Consider the following 18,060-nt stretch of genomic DNA (forward strand, 5'->3'; position numbering starts at 1 on the left):
CCTATTATTTTGCTTGTTATCAGAGAAAAATGAGGCAGAGCCAAAGTTTAATTTGTTTATAACATCTCTCTCTCTACCTACTTACCTACCTACCTATCAACTTACCTATCTAGATAATCATTAACATGAATATTTTAGAAATGCAATATTCTGATTAATCTGTATATACATTACAAGAATGTTCTAAAACACATGAGCAGTTTTCTTAGAACAATATGAAGAATATAATTTATTCCTTTTTTGACCATTTGGAACTTTTAGTAACTCAGGGTCATTATTTTAACAATAATTACTATTTCAGCTGCAAACTCATGGCCCATCCAGCAGATCTGGCCCACTGATGTACACCTTCTTTGTCCAGAAGAGTGGTTTACAAAGTTAATATAAGAATTAGGGGTCTTGGTTTCCTGACCCATGAGATCTGGCAATGTTGCCTGCACGCCTGTGTGGCAACAACTGGCTGAAGCCGAGCAGTAATTTCCCTCTTCACAGGGAGCATGCCCTTTCCAGTTGGCCAGAGTCCCAACACTACCTCGTCCTTAAATCTGATTTTAATCACTCATATTACCTACATGGTCCTGTTAAGCCTTTTGACTTTAAAATCCCCAGACTAGTATTAGAACACTGTAACTGTAGGAGTCATAGAAATTACACTTAATAAGTCTGCAGAAAATTCTGTGAAGGTTGCCTTTAGAAGAAATCACAGTTATCCTGGTGTAGGTAGTTTTTATGGTACTTTCCTATTTCTGGCATGAGAGTAAATTGTAACTAATTACAATTCTAGATAGTTTGTTTCTAGTTTGTCAATACCAGAAACACTGAGCAATTGTTTCTACATTGTCAGGAGGAAAAGTGAAAGATTTTGTCCTAATAAAAGTAATCTACATTGGAAAGGAAGACGTAAAACTTGTCACTGTTCGCAGATGACATAATATTTTACATAGAAAATCCTAAAAATGCCACCAGAAAACTACTGGAGTTCATCAATGAATTTGGTAAAGTTGTAGGATAAAAAATTAATATACAGAAATCTGTTGCATTTCTATACACTAACAACGAACTATCAGAAAGAGAAATAAAGAAAACAATCCCATTTACCACTGCATCAAAAGAATAAAATACCCAGGACTAAATCTACCTAAGGAGGTAAAAGACCTGTACTTGGAAAACTATGACACTGATGAAAGAAACTGAAGATGACACAAATAGATGAAAAGATATACCATGTTCTTGGATTGGAAGAATTAATATTGTTAAAATGACCATACTACCCAAGGCAATCTACAAATTCAATGCAATCCTTATCAAAATACCAATGGCATTGTTCATAGAACTAGAGCAAATAATTTTAAAATTTGTATGGAAACACAGAAGACCTCAAACAGCCAAAACAATCTTGAGAAAGAAGAACAGAGCTGGAGAAATCACGCTCCCTGACTTCAGACTATACTAAAAAACTACAGTAATCAACACAATGGTACTGGCACAAAAACAGACACATAGATTAATGGGGCTGAATAGAGAGCCCAGAAATAAACCCACACATTTATGGTTAATTAATCTATGACAAAGGAGGCAAGAATGTACAATGGAGAAAAGATAGTCTCTTCAATAGGTGGTGCTGGGAAAACTGGACAGCTACATGTAAACTAATGAAATTAGAACATTCTCTAACACCATATACAAAAATAAACTCAAAATGGATTAAAGACCTAAATGTAAGACTGGAAACCATAAAACTCCTAGAAGAAAACAAAGAACACTCTTTGACAAAAATTGTAGCAATATAGTTTTGGATCCATCTCCTAAAGCAACTAAAAGCAAAAATAAATAAATGAGACCTAACTAAACTTAAAAGCTTTTGCACAGCAAAGGAAACCATTGACAAAATGAAAAGACAACCTACGGAATATGGGAGAAGATATTTGCAAATGATATGACTGATAAGGGATTCATAGCCAATACACATAAACAGCTCATACAACTCAACAACAAAAAAAAAAAAAACCTTGATTAAAAAATGGGCAGAAGACCTGAACAGACATTTTTACAAAGAGAAAATGCAGATGCCCAACAGGCATATAAAAAGATGTTCAACATCGCTAATCGTCAGGGAAATGTGAATCAAAACCACAATGAGATATATCCTCACACCTGTTAGAATGGCTATCATCAAAAAGAACACAAATAACAAATGTTGGCAAGGATGTGGAGAAAAGTGAACCCTTGTACACTGTTGCTGGGAATATAAATTGGTTCAGCCACTGTGGAAAACAGTATAAAGGTTTCTCAAAAAACTAAAAATAGAACTATCAGCCACTGTGGAAAACAGTATAAAGGTTTCTCAAAAAACTAAAAATAGAACTATCATATGACCCAGCACTTCCACAACTGGGTATAGAGCCAAAAAAACCCCAAACAATAATTCACAAAGATACATGCACCCCATATTCACAGCAGCACTATTTACAATTGGCAAGATATGGAAGCAACCTAAGTGTCCATCGACAGATGAATGGATAAAGAAGGTGTGGTATATATATATACATATATATATGTAAATGGAATAAATGGAATATTATTCAGAAAAAAGAATGAAATAATGCCATTTGCAGCAACATGGATGGACTTGGAGGGTCATCTGCTAAGTGAAATAAGTCAGACAGAGAAAGGTAAATACTACATGATATCACTTATATGTGGAAGCTAAAAAATATAAGAAACTAGTGATTATAACAAAAAAAGAAGCAGAGTCACAGATATAGAGAACAAACTAGTGGTCACCAGTGATAAAGGAAAGGGGGGAGGGGCATTATAGGGGTAGGAGATTAAGAGGTACAAACTATTATGTATAAAATAAGCTACAAAGATATATTGTACAACAAGGGGAGTATAGCCAATATTTTATAATAACTATAAATGGACTATAACCTTTAAAATTGTGAATCACTATATTGTACACCTGTAACTTCTATAATATTGTACATCAACTATAATTCAATAAAAAATTTTTTTAATTAAGTAGAAAAAACAGATAAATTTAAAAAAAGAAACAAGAAAAAAAAGAAACAGCTGTTATTCCTATGCAATTTATTTCATTAAAAGTTTAAGAAATTTAATCATTATTATTAAGATTATATTTTTACGATTTATAATTAATTGAATGCAAATTTAAATACATTTATACTCTCAGCTTCAGAGTGCTACTATTATATTGTGTCATTGTGGAATAATTATTATAAACTATTATGTAGTAATAGTCTGAGATAATACATCTAGTTATTTTCAATTCATAAACAATATTGACTCACAGGTGTTCTCATAGTTAATAGAGTTTAAAAATTTGCAATCCTTCAATGCAAACTTAAAAAGCTATCAGGGTTTAAATATTTTTCTTAGAAATTTATGTAAATGAAAAATTTAAATAATTAAAAAAAGAAAAAAACAAAATTGAACAATAAAAGCATTGTAGGAATATTGAATTTTTAGTCTATTATTCTCCAAAGCAACTCTCCTGATGATTAAGGCATGGATATCTAATCCATCACTTCAGAAAAATGGCACTCTCAGATTCTTCAAAGTAAAGGAGTTGGTTCTGGAGTCTTACTTTGACTAACAGAAATATTAGATATTAACATTTATGAGCAGATTTCTAAAGGCTTAAATACTACTAATGACTAGATTTGACTTTACACAAAACACTAGTTAAAACATTTTATAGCACACTTTATATATTTCTTAAATAAAATATATTAACTAATTCTTTCAATGTCTTTCATATCAGAGATGAACACCTGTGAGTCCTCTTTCATCTTCATTTTCCTGTTTTTTTAAAACAAATCATTGTTACAAACTTATAATTTTAAAATTTATTTTAATAATTTTAATATTTTTAATAATAATTTTAAAACTTCAAAACTTATAATGTTTTAAAATTGTGCTAAAGAGGTAAATTTTCACATTTTGAAGTTATTTTCAACCTTTCAATACAAGATGTATGATGTATTGATTTAATATTAAATTGTGCAATAACCTCAAATGGAGAAACAATTTGTACATAGTGAGTGAAATGCAGATATAAATGTAATAGAGATAAATGGAACATGGCAAACATTTATCCTGGGAAAAAACACCGTTTAAAATGCCCAAATAGAATTTCACTTAGGTATGTGCTGTTTTTGTTTTAAAGGTAAATAATAATTTTAAAACAACAGTAAGAATATTTTAAACACACTTGGAGAACATGAAAATTACTTTCCATGTAGAAATAAAATTTGACATAAACTAGGAATTCTAATATCAGAGCAATGTATTTGTTAGAGACAAATTTAGATATTTAATAATCTAGGTTTATTAACTTAACTACACAAGCTGCATAACAATATATCTACAACATAGATCATGATTTGACATTTCCCTTATTTGTGGTGTTTTACTTTAAAAAAAAAAAGGAGCTATTATTCCATTATCCTACCTTATACTGTGGTAAAAGACTAAAAACTGTGGATTTAAAAAAAATCAATGAATTGCTTAAACATCTTTTAGTAGCCCTCAATAAAACTTGATAGTGGGAATAGTTTGTTGTATTGAAAAAAAAACCCCACATAATTTGAGATCAGCAGTCTAGGGTTGGAGCATAAAGGATCTATAAAAAACATGAAGAACTGCACCAAAGAAGAATTATCATATGCATATATATTTATATACAACGTTGGTTATATATATCCCACTGATTATATTCTATTATTACATTATATTTATATATTCATATATATATATAGTGTGTCTATATATAAAACCAGTGGATTAAATATAACTTGGTTCAATTCTGAGATGATAATCCCTGACACAACTCCCTCTTCCAATCCTGTTTTCATGTTCTTAAAGTTGTGAAATATAAATACAAAGGAGTGCATAAGACATATGTTTGATTAAAGAATACTTATAAAGTAAATACTTTTATAATCACTCTCCAAATTAAGACATTGAACATTTTTTTAAAGTTAGAGGCAGGTAGGTTTTGGCTCAATTAAGGAAAGTCTTTCTGGTAGTTACAGATGTCTAAGAATATAATGCTGCCTTATAAGGTTAGACAGTTCTGAATTCTTCAGGCAGATTAGACAATCAACCATTAATGATATTGTATAGGGTTACTGATCATCACATCTAGATATACTGGAATAGAATGCTCATGTCAAGGGTACAGAATTATGTTTTTAAAAAGCTCTCCTAGTGATATGTTTATGAGCTTGGTTTGGGAACCACTGATATAGGAGGATTCCTTCCTAAGTTCAGAGTACTAGATAACTTCTAAAGTCTCTTCCAATAATGATGTGTGGCTTTCTGTGTATTATAGTCCAGCTATGAAAGAGAAGCTCACATTAAGATTTTGTGAATCACTAATAAGAAAAATTGTAATTAAGCAGAGGGAATATGATGATTACAATATTTCATAGTGGTTAAAGGAATAGTGGGAAAAGGCACTTAATTTTATCTAATTATTTGATATTTTAAAATATTCTTTAGAATTGTCTTTCTTATTCATTGTCTTTCAGCTGTTTTAACAAAAAACACATTTTAAAAAAATACTGAAGGGCTTCCCTGGTGGCGCAGTGGTTGGGAGTCTGCCTGCCAATGCAGGGGACACGGGTTCGAGCCCTGGTCTGGGAGGATCCCACATGCCGCGGAGCAAGTAGGCCCGTGAGCCACAATTACTGAGCCTGCGCGTCTGGAGCCTGTGCTCCGCAACAAGAGAGGCCGCGATGGTGGGAGGCCCGCGCACTGCGATGAAGAGTGGCCCCCGCTTGCCACAACTAGAGAAAGCCCTCGCACAGAAACGAAGACCCACCCAACACAGCCATAAATAAATAAATAAATAAATACTTTAAAAAAAAAAAAAAAATACTGAAATAATTAGGCATTCGTTGATCCATTCATTCTTCAACAAGTATTTGTTGAGGGCCTACACTAGGGACTGGGGACTGGGGATACAGCACTGCCAGAACGGATGAAGACACTGCTCCCATGAAGCTAAAATTTCAATACCGCCTAAATATCTGACAGCAGCACGCCTAAATCAAAGTTTCCTTTCATTTTTATAGTGATAACCACTTGTACAGATTGAACCAAATTTTAAATTTATTTTATTAGAGCAGATCAGAACCTTAAACCAGGAGAATCCTCATCTCAAAATGTAAATAATAAAACCTCTGTCAACCTCTCAAGTTTACTGTTAAAATCTCATCCTATATACATATGTATATATGATATATAAATAATGTGTACATAACATATAAATAATGCATACATATAATATTAAAGTATATAATGTATCAATATACTATATTATATACTTATATATAATCATATTTGGATATATGTATGATATATAAAATCAGTTTTTAACCAATAAAGCACTCTACAAATATGATACTAACATTATTATTTATTAAAACAATGATAACAATAAAGTGGTGGAGACTTTGAAAGTATACTAGCACAATGAAGTAGCTATATATTAACGAGTACATAAATATGTCCCTTATAATATTCACTTATTATTTTATTGATAGAACTTGATGAATATTTTATGTATCCTTAAACATAAAGAGAATTTTGTTGTTTATTCTATATAATGTATAGACTTAATTCTTTTAATGAAGAGTATGTATACCAATAAATGGCGGAAACACTAAAGCTTAATGACGTGCTAAAACACTGGATATGGGAATCATGCACTACATGACTGTTAAATAACAATGTAAAACCAACTCTGGGAGTCTAGAAAATTAGAAATAAGAAGGCATCAAGTTAGAGTAAGATGAAGTAATTCATAAAGAGGGAAATTGGGAGACTTTTACTAAGTGTGTGCTAGATTAGAGCATGGCATGTATACACACATACACACACACATACATATATATACACACATGCGTATATATGACATAAATAAAGCTCTACACCTGTAATCTCCTTTCATCTCTGAAAATAATGGTTCCAAGCAAATGTGTTATTGCAAGTATAGAAAAGGATGAAAAAGATATAAAATGGGCCACTCATCAACTCCATTTCTTTACATTGCAGCTTCATTGCTTTATTTGAAGTGATTCCCTAAACAATAGAGTGAATTAAACTTTAAAATATACATGAAAAGTCAGCAAAAATGATCAATGTTCATGATATTTGTTGAAATATATAAGCTATTTTTATGTATCCCCTCTATTACTGTCATTACTTGAAAGATAAATCTTATCCATATTCCTTGGATAGTACTTCTCCTTTTGTTGGATTTGCTAATTCCTATTTGATTTTACAATTCTTTTCCTAGTCCCACCTGTCTGCTTCTTTAGGGACAAGATCAATCCCTACAGTAAGTTTTCTCAGCTCCAAGGATCTCTTCTGGGCAATCCCAAATTTTGTACCAAAATTCTATGCTTAAGCTCAGCAAAAATAAAAATATTTATTTCACGGAGAGAATGAAAGCGAAAGTTAGAAATGAAAAATTGAAGCATGTCATTGAGATTAAGGCATATTTCCCAAATACATTTTGAAAACATTATATTAAAATAGTCCAGCATAAAGTTTGGGGAATGCTGGCTTAAACAACTTTTTTGCAGAACTTCTCAGAATGCTGATGTATACTATGAATCTCGAAGATAAGGATAGCATGTGTAGTACAAATTTATTGACCTTAAAACCATTTATTTTTAATCATCAGTTCATGGGAATTTCTGGAAATGCACTTGGAAAGCATTGATTCAAAAGATTTGTTCTTATATTTCTAAGTATTCACACTTCATATTCTTACATTGCTGACTGATTTTAGCTGGAGACAGACCCTTCCAGATTTACATAGCAGGAAGATTAAAAAAAAACAAAACAAAACTAAGTAGGAGAACCTAGGAGACTCAAGTGAAAAATAATATATAATGTTTTAATTATTGTATTTTTTTAAAGATTTTTTAAAAGCCTTATGCTTGGTTTGCATCGGAGCTAAGACAACTATTTGACAAACTTCAAATATGTTCTTAAGCTATTAATTCAGAAAGACTTTAAATGGTTAGTGGCTTACAAGAAATTGTGGATTTTCTTCTGAGATTGTTTTCCTATCCTGGATAATGCTGAAAGAGTCACTTGTCTCTTCCTGTCTCAGTTCACTTATTCTAAATGTTTTACTAAAGGTAAGCATTATCCAATCACATATTAAAATTACTTTTTACACTTTTACTCTATATTGTAATCATTTATTTACCTCTCTATCTCCCCTCTGGACTTTAAGCTCTTTGAGGGAAGGAATTAGGTCTTGTTAACCAGTATTTTAGCACAGAATCTGGCATATAGAAGATGTTCAAAAATATTGGCTGAATAAACGAAGGCAATTTAGGAATAAAATCATTTTAACTCCAAGACCATTAAAGGTCCATCACTTCAAACTATGAAACACATCCCATAAAAATTTTCCAGAATCTCTACTATATTTATTACTTTGTGAAATGATCTTACAATAAAATCTTTTTTTGCATTTCAGAAATTATTTTCTCTTGCACAAAACATAAGAAGGATCTATCTTATTCTGAATTGTCATCTGGCAAAGTGTTATAGGAAAGTTTCTATGAAATATGCAGATCTAAAAGCTTTAAAAAGTGAGAATTTCATAAATGTATTTTCCATCTCCTCTCCTTTTCTTTCTTTATCAACCCCTATTATATATCAAATGCTTGTCATGTGCCAGGAATGATGTTAGAAGCTTTCAGGATATAATCTCGTTAAATTTTGATGGCAACCCTGCAAGAATATTATTATTATTACCCCCAGTATATAGGTGAAGAAAGTGGTTTTTATTTGCCCAAGTTTACATTGTTAGCAACTGGCAGAACTAGGATTCAACCCAGTTTTGTCTGAATCCAGAGCTAAGTTTTAGCCATCATGCTATATTATCTCTCATGTTTATTTTCGGAGGACTTAGGTATTACTTATTATAATACTAAAAATACATTCTGGATGAGGATAAGTGATATTATGCTTACTATGAGTCAGTGTAACATGGCACCAAGTTCTTATTCACAACTTTGCAAAGCAAGCCAGCTGAATCCCCAACGTGCCAGACCGGAAAGCTAAGTCTCTGCACATGACAGGTGCATCATGGAAGGTAGTAATTCATGCTCCATGATAAACAGAAATAGTGAAATTAAGTTGGTTAATTCTTAGTGTCCTGAAAGTATGCAGTTGTCTTCAGATAACTTCAGTATTAAGTGCTACATATCATCTATCCAAAATATTTTGATAGAAAGTCTCAGAAGACCAATTTACAAAGTTTCTTATTTTTGCCATCCTCAAATGATAGTCATTTCTCTCATCTTTGCACCTTTCAATAGGATTTTAGAATTCATTTTACACTATTCTTTTGGGACACATTAGATTGGTATGAGTTTGTCTAATCTTCAAATACTGTCTAATGAACGCTTTGCTATCTTTTCTTGTCTGTTTTTTTCCCATTCTTGTTAGACTTTATACAGGATTTTTATCTATAAAATAATGATTATCATTCATCATATATCAAATCAGTAAACCAGCCAACCAACTAAATCTTTTCTAACTGGAATACATATGTGTCATAAAACAAACTCCTCTGAAGTAAATTCCACTGACTTCTGAAATAAATAGGTTTCTTTCCACTGGGGAAAAAAGTGACCTCTTGGTCATTGTTGTCAGAGAAGATTGAGACGAGCATTTTGGGTACTGCACTATGTCAGAAGCTCTTCACACCTCTGAACTTCCACTGCTTTATTATGGTCTCACTGATTCACACATTCATGCACAAACTTTTATTGAGTGTCTACTATGTGTGAGGTATTGTAGATATTGAGAGGTAAGACAACAAAAAGATAAATACATATCCTCAAAAGGCTAACTAATGTTCAGCAGTGGTAGATTAAATGTATGCATAATTAACTATATCACAGGGGAGGAAAATGAGCACCACAGGAGAAACTGTTACTGTAAAAGAATATTAGATAAATTATGGAGGGAGAGCAGAGGAGGTGTCTCTTGGATGAATTTGTATTTGACTTGAATATTGAAGGATGGGCAGATACTTCACTCATAAAGAGAAAGAAAGAAACTATGCTTTAGACATCAGAAGCAACATGAGCATATACACAAAGGAATAAAAGCAAGAGCCTGTGAGGGAAAGGGCCAGTAAATGTGAAAGACTGAAGTCAAGATAAGGTTAAAAATTAAAGATTGGAATTGTGTCATTAAGGTTCTAAAGTCTCAGGCTGGGTGTTTGTGGATTTTCTTTTTTTGACTTTTGATCGCTTAAGACTAGATTCCCCCTTTCTATATGGAGAATCAGCGTTTGAAAATGAAGTCACACCATATAGTACCACACTGTACTGATATACTGGCATCTAACACAGTAATACTCATGCACGGGAATCCTTTGACTTCAAACTTGATATTATTTTTATTATTTCTAGAAAAATCAAACTTCTATATGTTAAATTTGTTCATCCTGAGGGATACCTGTAGTTCTATTAGGAGTCACTGTCAGAATATTGTATGTAGTCTAGAATAACAGTTGTGAATTAATCATCCTTTTTGGCTTGTAAAAATAAATATTGAATATGATGGAAACTACTGCAGCAGTTTTTTCTACTGCTATTATTTTGTATGGTAGAAGTCATTCCAATTTAATTATTTCTCTACTTTCACACTAAATTTATTTTACTCTCTAACATACAGCCAGTGGAGAAAATGTTAGAAATAAATGTTAACAATGTTATAAATAAAAATGAACTGTATCCATTATAGCAGATAAGTAAATAGAAACATTATTTACCTATAGGTTAATCAATAGTGGTAATGCCAGAAAACAAAAGTTTAATATGTAAATGAATGCTAATGGATATTTTAAATGTATATAATCCTAAATTGCTATTCTAACCAGAATGCAATTAATTCATCAGTAAAAATGAATCTGGGTAGGCATCTCTGAATAAGATTTCCTGTGTGATAACCAGTCACCAGAGAAATACAGATTAACAGAAATTGCTAATAATGATTACACTACAAAGTCAATTAAATCGAATAAGTCTCTTTCAGTTACTCTTTGAATAAGTTTTTTAATTTATGTAAGATGTGGGAGTAAATTTTAATTAACACCGATCTCCGATTTCATATCAAAGAATAGAGATGTGGTATTGAAGTATAAATATTACGAGTTAGCTGTAGACCGCTCTGAAAATGTGGTGACACCAGCAGCAAAGCAACGCCAGGTGGCGCTGTTACAAAGCTATCCCCTGACCACTCATTCCTAACCCTTTTTACTACCATCTTAACTAAAACCTGGTGCTTTCTTGAACACACTGCTTCCCCTGAAATCCCCTCTAGTGCCAAATACTTATCCTTTTTCATAGGTTGTCATATTTCTAACTACTGACTACTTTTAAAAAATATATTTCTCTTCTAGTTTATTTAAAAGTTAAAATTTCTTTGCAGCTTAGGACTTCTGGCTATGCTGACATATACCAATCCTTTTTTCCCTTTCATCCTGTCATCTGATGACCTCATGGTCACTGACTCATTCGTTGAAGTCTTTAGGAGCTGGCTCAGTCTTCTTTTCAATTCCCAAATTCTCATAACAGTATGAAATATAAGTATTCATTAAGAAGACCTAACCAGATGCCTCATAATTCTGAAACTCACATATCTCCAGTTACCTTCATTTTTATTCTTTTCATCCACTCCTCTGCTCACTCCAATGCTTATGTCTTAGGATTTGTCAACTAACGAAAATAGCTTCATCACAAAATCTTGTTTCAATGACATACTGTAACTAAAACCGCTTATCCTCCTAACACCCTAAACTTACTTTTTGACTACAAGATCTAGTTTTCCAATTCTTGGATTTTCTCTATACTGTCCTAGTCTATCAGTTCCCATCTGGACTTTTCCTCACTCTTGTCTATAGCACTAACATTTACACAAGCACCCTCAATTGCTTTCCACTGCTATTTTTCCAACAACCCCATCCATCAAAACTCCCACTTCTCCACAAATGCTACAATCTGAGTTCTGTTTCTCCACTTGGATGGGCTCAGTGCTGCTAGAAAAGATCACACTACTCTCCCACATTGGTGTCTCTTGAAATTGCTGGTCTCCAACCCTCAGCTAGATCTGCAGAACTATTCATCAACTTTTAAATTTGCCTTTGGTAAGCTACTTTCCCCTATTTTTTTCAGTGATTACTCCAAATCTTCAAATTAAATCTCAAATTCAACTTCCAAACTATTATACTCTTTCCTCTTATGTGTTTGAGAACATTAGGGCCATTAGGCAGTGACAACCAACTTCCCAGCTCCCTGTCTAATAAATCATCTATTTTATTATCTGTCTTTCATCTGGCTTGAGCCAACAGAGAGTCCACCTATGCTTCTGACTCTAACCCCTCCTCCATCTCCAGGTTCTTACTCTAGTACCTATGCCTTCCGCATCTTCAAATGCCCTTTCTCTTCGGACCATATACATGATCAAATCTCAAACTTCTCACTTTCAATGATCCAATATGGAGACTGTGAAGTCACGGCACACTCAGATTTCCCACACATGGAAATTTCCCTAAATTTTTATGAGAATAGCTTATTTACTTATTAACTGAGGAATCTATCTATCTATCTATCTAGAGAGACAGAGACAGAGACACATAGAAAGGGAGAATTATTTCAGAGTTTTAGGCCAACAATTATATTTATGTGAAAAGGATAAATCTGGGGCTGCAAAAAGAAGGAAAAGTAAATCATCGTCTTTTCTTGAGAATAAGGTCTGTGTTTTATTCATCTTCAGCACCCTGGTGATGTTAAAAATGTATGCAAGAATTTTAAAAAAAGAGAGAGATGAACATTTTAAGGAAAGGTGGCTCTTAAGAAGTATTGGAATAGAAAAAAAGACATACTTGACAAACTTAACCCTAAACAAAATATCATCTGCATTTTATCACCACTACACTCATAATAGTTACTGAAGAAGCAACACAAATTACAGATTTTTTTTTTTTTTTTGCAGAGACCTTTTGAGCATTTTAAAAGATATATTCACATCCCATAAAATTCATCTATTAAAAGTATACAATTCACAAAGGAACAACTTCAGAAAAACTGACTACTCATGTTTTTATGCTATTAGCATAACGAGTTCAGATTTAAGGGCTATTATTTTTAAAAGACAAGATTTTCCTACTAATCTATGAAACTAAACTACTAAACTAATCTCCATAAGAGATAATAGCTTAAATTATAGAAGTAGATACAGGGTTAGGGAGAAATGGAATACTTCAGAGATAATTAAGCATTAAGATTAATAAGACTTGATTGGAGGGAGGGAATCGTGCTCAGTGGAGAAGGACTAGTCGAGTGATGCCTAGGTTCCTGGTTTGGGCGAGTGGGAGGATGCCGGTGCCACCCACCGAGAGAGAGCACAAAAGGAGGAGTGGGTTATTAAGTGGGTAGTTGCCTGTTCTGTGACAGTATGATGAATTTAATTTTACATGCTGAGTTTGGTACGTCCCCAGGACAGAAAAGAAGATGGCAAGGACAGGACTGGATAGATCTGGCAGATGATTAAGGAAGAAACCTGGGCTGGAAATCCAGTTTTGGAAGCCATCAATACACAGATGCTACTGGAAGCCACGGAATAGAAGGCAGCATCAAGATAGAACACGTAAAGAAAAGAAGGCCTAGTATGGGATTCTGGAAAATGTCAACACGGAAGGGGCAGAAAGAATGCTCCCAGAGAAGACAGAGGTGATCAGAGAGATGGCTAGAGAACTAAAGGAGTGTACAATCACAAGAGCTCAGAGAAAAGAGCATTTCAAGAAGAGAATGTAAAGGTGTTGAATTCTAAAGGTTGGCATGATACTATATAAAAACTGTTTCAATTTAGCAGCATATACAATTTGAGGCAGTTTTTTTAAATAGTTACATAACTCAATTGTAATAAAATAGAGGTAAAGGAGCAAAGCCTCAAAAAAGAGGCAAAAATAAAAATATCAATTATTATATATAATACAATGATTATAATATAATGTAGTTCAAGAAATTGAATGGAATTATCATGTCTTTGGCTATGAATTTGAACTTCCTGATAGACTAGATAAAGAGAACATACAATGGATTACATTGTTTTGTTTTCAGTGAAGTAGATACATCTATTCTTTAAGAGAGCTACTCACAAAATTTTAAAAGAAAGTTTCATATAGACTATTCTAAAATGGATGAGTGGCACAGGAGACATCCTCAAAAATGCTTTTAGAGCTAATGCAAAGTAATTCTACTAGGCTGTTTCTTTTAAGAACTTTCCATGAGCATTTCTATTTAACGTTGTAGTGATGGTTTTAGCCAGGTCAATTAGACAAGACAAAGAAATAAAAAGGCATTCAGATCAGAAAGGAGGAAGTAATCAAGTAATCTTGATTCACAGATGACATGATCTCATATAGAATATCCTAAAGAAATAACTAAAAACTTTTAGAGCTAATAAATGAATACAGCACAGTTGCAGGTTTCAAGGTCAATTTATACAAATAAATTGTGTTTCTATTTACTAGCAATGATCAGTCTCAAAATGAAATTAACAAAAGAGTTCCACTTACAATAGCACCAAAAATAAAATACTTGGAATAAATTAAAAAAAAAGAAGCATAAGATATGTTCCCTGAAAACTATGAAACATCATCGAGAGAAAATAAACATAAATAAATGGAACACCTTGTGCTCATGGATTGGAAGACAACATTTTTTAAGATGGCAAAAATCTCCAAATTGATCTAATTAAACACAATCCCAGTCAAAAATCGCAGCTGCCTTTTTCCCCCCAAATTGACAAGCTGACCGTAGCATTCATTAGGAAATATAAGCAACCCAAAAGAGAGGAAGGACAGAATCATAACCACTTGGGGGGTGTTTGTTTTAAAAATGCAAATTCCTGGGTCCTTATATGATCAAAATTCTAAGAGTGATATTAGGTGTTTTTTTAAAAAGTCCCCTTTTTATGCACAATCATAAAACAGAGGAGGTCTATAACATAGGAGTAAATATGCGGTACACGTCGTTATATTACATAGTCAGGAAAATGTATTATCACATTTCAACTCTTATCTGTAACTCTGATCTGTAAGTTAGCAGTAATAAATATTTCATTAACAATTATTCTGCTTGCCCTTTTAAAGACTATAAGAACTTTTTGCTAGATAATTTAGATGGCTTAAGTCTTAAAAACAGCTATTCATGAATATTTGAACTGATGCCACCTTCTTCCTTTAAAAAATTTTCCTATCTCAAGAACGTTTTCTTTAAAAAGAGAAAACATAATTCCATACCGTTTATAGACATGCCTGAGAACTAAAATTTTTTTTTTGATTTTTGAAACTTTTAATTTATATTTTGGTCTTACAAATAATCATTTTTAAATTGACTCTTCTGTAAGAATGTAAAGCACAAAAATTTGCTAAATATCAGATCCACACAAATCCACAAAAGGTTTTCTGTGTAGTCTTCATTAATGCAAATCTTTGTGTGAATATTTCACTCTTACCGTAGATCTTGAATCTGTTTTACAATAATGAAGCCATAAAGTTTTTAGGCAGTGCATTCATTATAAACTATAACATTTCTATTAAAAGGAAAGCTGGGTAATACAAAAATATGAGAGGATCTGAGAAGCAGGCAATCTGTTGAGGCTCGGTATATCTTATTTGGTTATCTATGAAAATTTATAGATAACGAGTTTCTTGAATTATTTTTTCTTTTGTCTTATATGCCCAGAACAGAACCTGGGGGAATGGATGAGTAATTTGATCACAAAGCTACCAAATGTTGTTGGTTTTAACAATACTATACTGTTCAATATTTGTTTTTCTATCTTCCACTGCAGATTTACTTAAGATCTCCACTTTTGTGCCAAATTCTTTCATCAAATATCCTTGTGAATTAGTTTACGTTTCTTGATGAAATTTTCTGGATATGGAGCTATCCTTAAACATCCATCCACACAAGTCTAAGAAACTGCTTCACCCTCAGGCTTAGAAGTTTAGAAATGCTTAATTTCACCTCTATCCCCCAGTTCATAGTATATATTGCCTGAGAAAATTTCTAAATAAATATTGGTTGAACGAATGATTTCTCCTTACATCTGAACACTTTTTTTCTGGGCCAGCCTACCACATATATATGGTATGTAATCAGCAAATGTAGATAGATATAAAATTTAAAGCATACCTATGTACACAGAATGAGAAAAATATTTTAAATGGTAAATATAATTTTGGATTTTCAAGAAATGATTACCAAATAATCATTAATGATAGGGGGGCATTTAACCAGGTTAACATGCATGTGTGGAAATATAAATAGCTAAATGTGAATGTATTATTTATTAATCAACTTTGAAAAAATATTATATTCAAATATTTAATGGACCTTTTTTTGAATTTACTTTTTGCTATTCATTTCCTACTAGTACATTCAGAAGACTTACTTTAATAGACTTACTATAACACAAACAACATAATTCTGTATCACACAATGAGATACAATTACTGTAATGAAAATAGCAACTAAAATGGATTTGGTTCATTGTAGTCACTGTGTTAAAATTAAGTATACCAGCATTGCTATAGATACTTAAACCCTGAAGTCAGAAAAAAATTTTTCCTTTACAAAAGTTGGATTACAAGTAAATGTCAATGATGCATTATAGAATAAGACTATTTCCAATAATGTTGTATAAGCACATAAGTTGTTTTTGGCATTTAAACAATCTATGATTCTGTTCATCAACTACCAAAACAAAATGTTACTGGCAGTACTCAGACATAATTTCTCTTGGAATAAAGACTGTTCATTTTATTCTGAGAAATGAAAGCAAATTCAAGATCCTATGCTGCAATAATTAATTAGCAACACCAGCATTTTCTCACAAATAATTGCAGTTGACACTTTTTGCCTTCGTATGGAGTATATGTTCCCTAGAGACATCAGCCTGGCCCCCTAAAGTTTACAGTTGCGAAAGTATTATATAGTTACTTAAGCAGAGTACAATGCCTTGATGACTCATTGCTAGGAATATACCATCTTTCCCTTTCCTGTGTAAAATAATGTGGTCTTTTCAAGAAGAAAATGGTGAAGAAAGTAATATTAAAAAATCGAGAACTCAAGGTTATAATCTTCTTCAAACTTTTCCCCACGAAGCCAGATATGCTAACATAGGCTTTTGGCTCCAGGCAGACACCAAGGGGCTCATGTGTTCTCCTTTACACAGTTTATAGAATGGAAAACACATTAGAGGCTCACATTTTGCTCTGCTTTTGGAAGAAAGGAAACTCTGTGTCTCTTTCCAAGGAAATCTTGGAAAGCTTTTCTCTGTGAATTAATGATGAAATGACCCTATGCCAAACAAACCAGAAAAATGGTCTTCATTAATAAGGTAATGTAATTATCAAAAGTTAGATAAACAACAAAGATAGACTTGAAATTACTAGTTTAGACTTGAATTACAAAATATGCCTAATTTAAGATTTACTTTTAGGTTTTGTGTCTGTTACATAGAAACCTTCATAGATCACAGATATAGTTAAATATACCAATCTGAGACAGAAAGTGAAGTGTCATAGAATTAGACCACAGAATTTTATACCCAGGGGGTAAACATTTATTCCAATTATCTTTCTCATTAACTCTGAGTAAAGCACAAACTGAGATTGGATTTAGATACAATAAAGCAAAATTTGGCTTACAATCGGGGTGAGTATTATGCCAAGTGCATACTAGCACAAAATCAAGGTCTGGACGGATCACTAGAAAACCAAATTCCTCCAAAATGCACATGATTTGCAATTCTCAGTCTCAGAGGAATGTAACTAGACAGATCTCATCTCCTCAGGCAGAAGGATGGAGTCTATTGTGGACTTGTGCCGACGTGACTTTCAGTACAGCACTGTAAAGATGGCTTCATACTTAGTGCATTGTGTTATGAAAATGAAAACATAGTTGTTGTTATGCCTTGCTG

At 32.6% G+C, this 18,060-nt stretch overlaps 1 protein-coding gene and 1 long non-coding RNA gene across 27 annotated transcripts in view; both read right to left on the reverse strand.

Annotated features, from left to right (window-relative positions):
* Positions 1–18,060, reverse strand: part of RIMS2 (regulating synaptic membrane exocytosis 2) — a 590,702-nt gene that overhangs the window by 109,356 nt on the left and 463,286 nt on the right. The gene's annotated exons all lie outside the window — the stretch shown is intronic.
* On the reverse strand, positions 4,443–8,033 carry LOC309615216. The gene is made up of 2 exons (XR_014236639.1): positions 5,906–8,033; positions 4,443–5,588 (listed from the first exon to the last, which is right to left on the reverse strand). It is a non-coding gene; the product is annotated as an uncharacterized lncRNA (long non-coding RNA).

This window comes from Balaenoptera borealis (genome assembly GCF_965194805.1).
Source record: "Balaenoptera borealis genome assembly, chromosome: 17".
Lineage (NCBI taxonomy): Eukaryota > Metazoa > Chordata > Mammalia > Artiodactyla > Balaenopteridae > Balaenoptera > Balaenoptera borealis.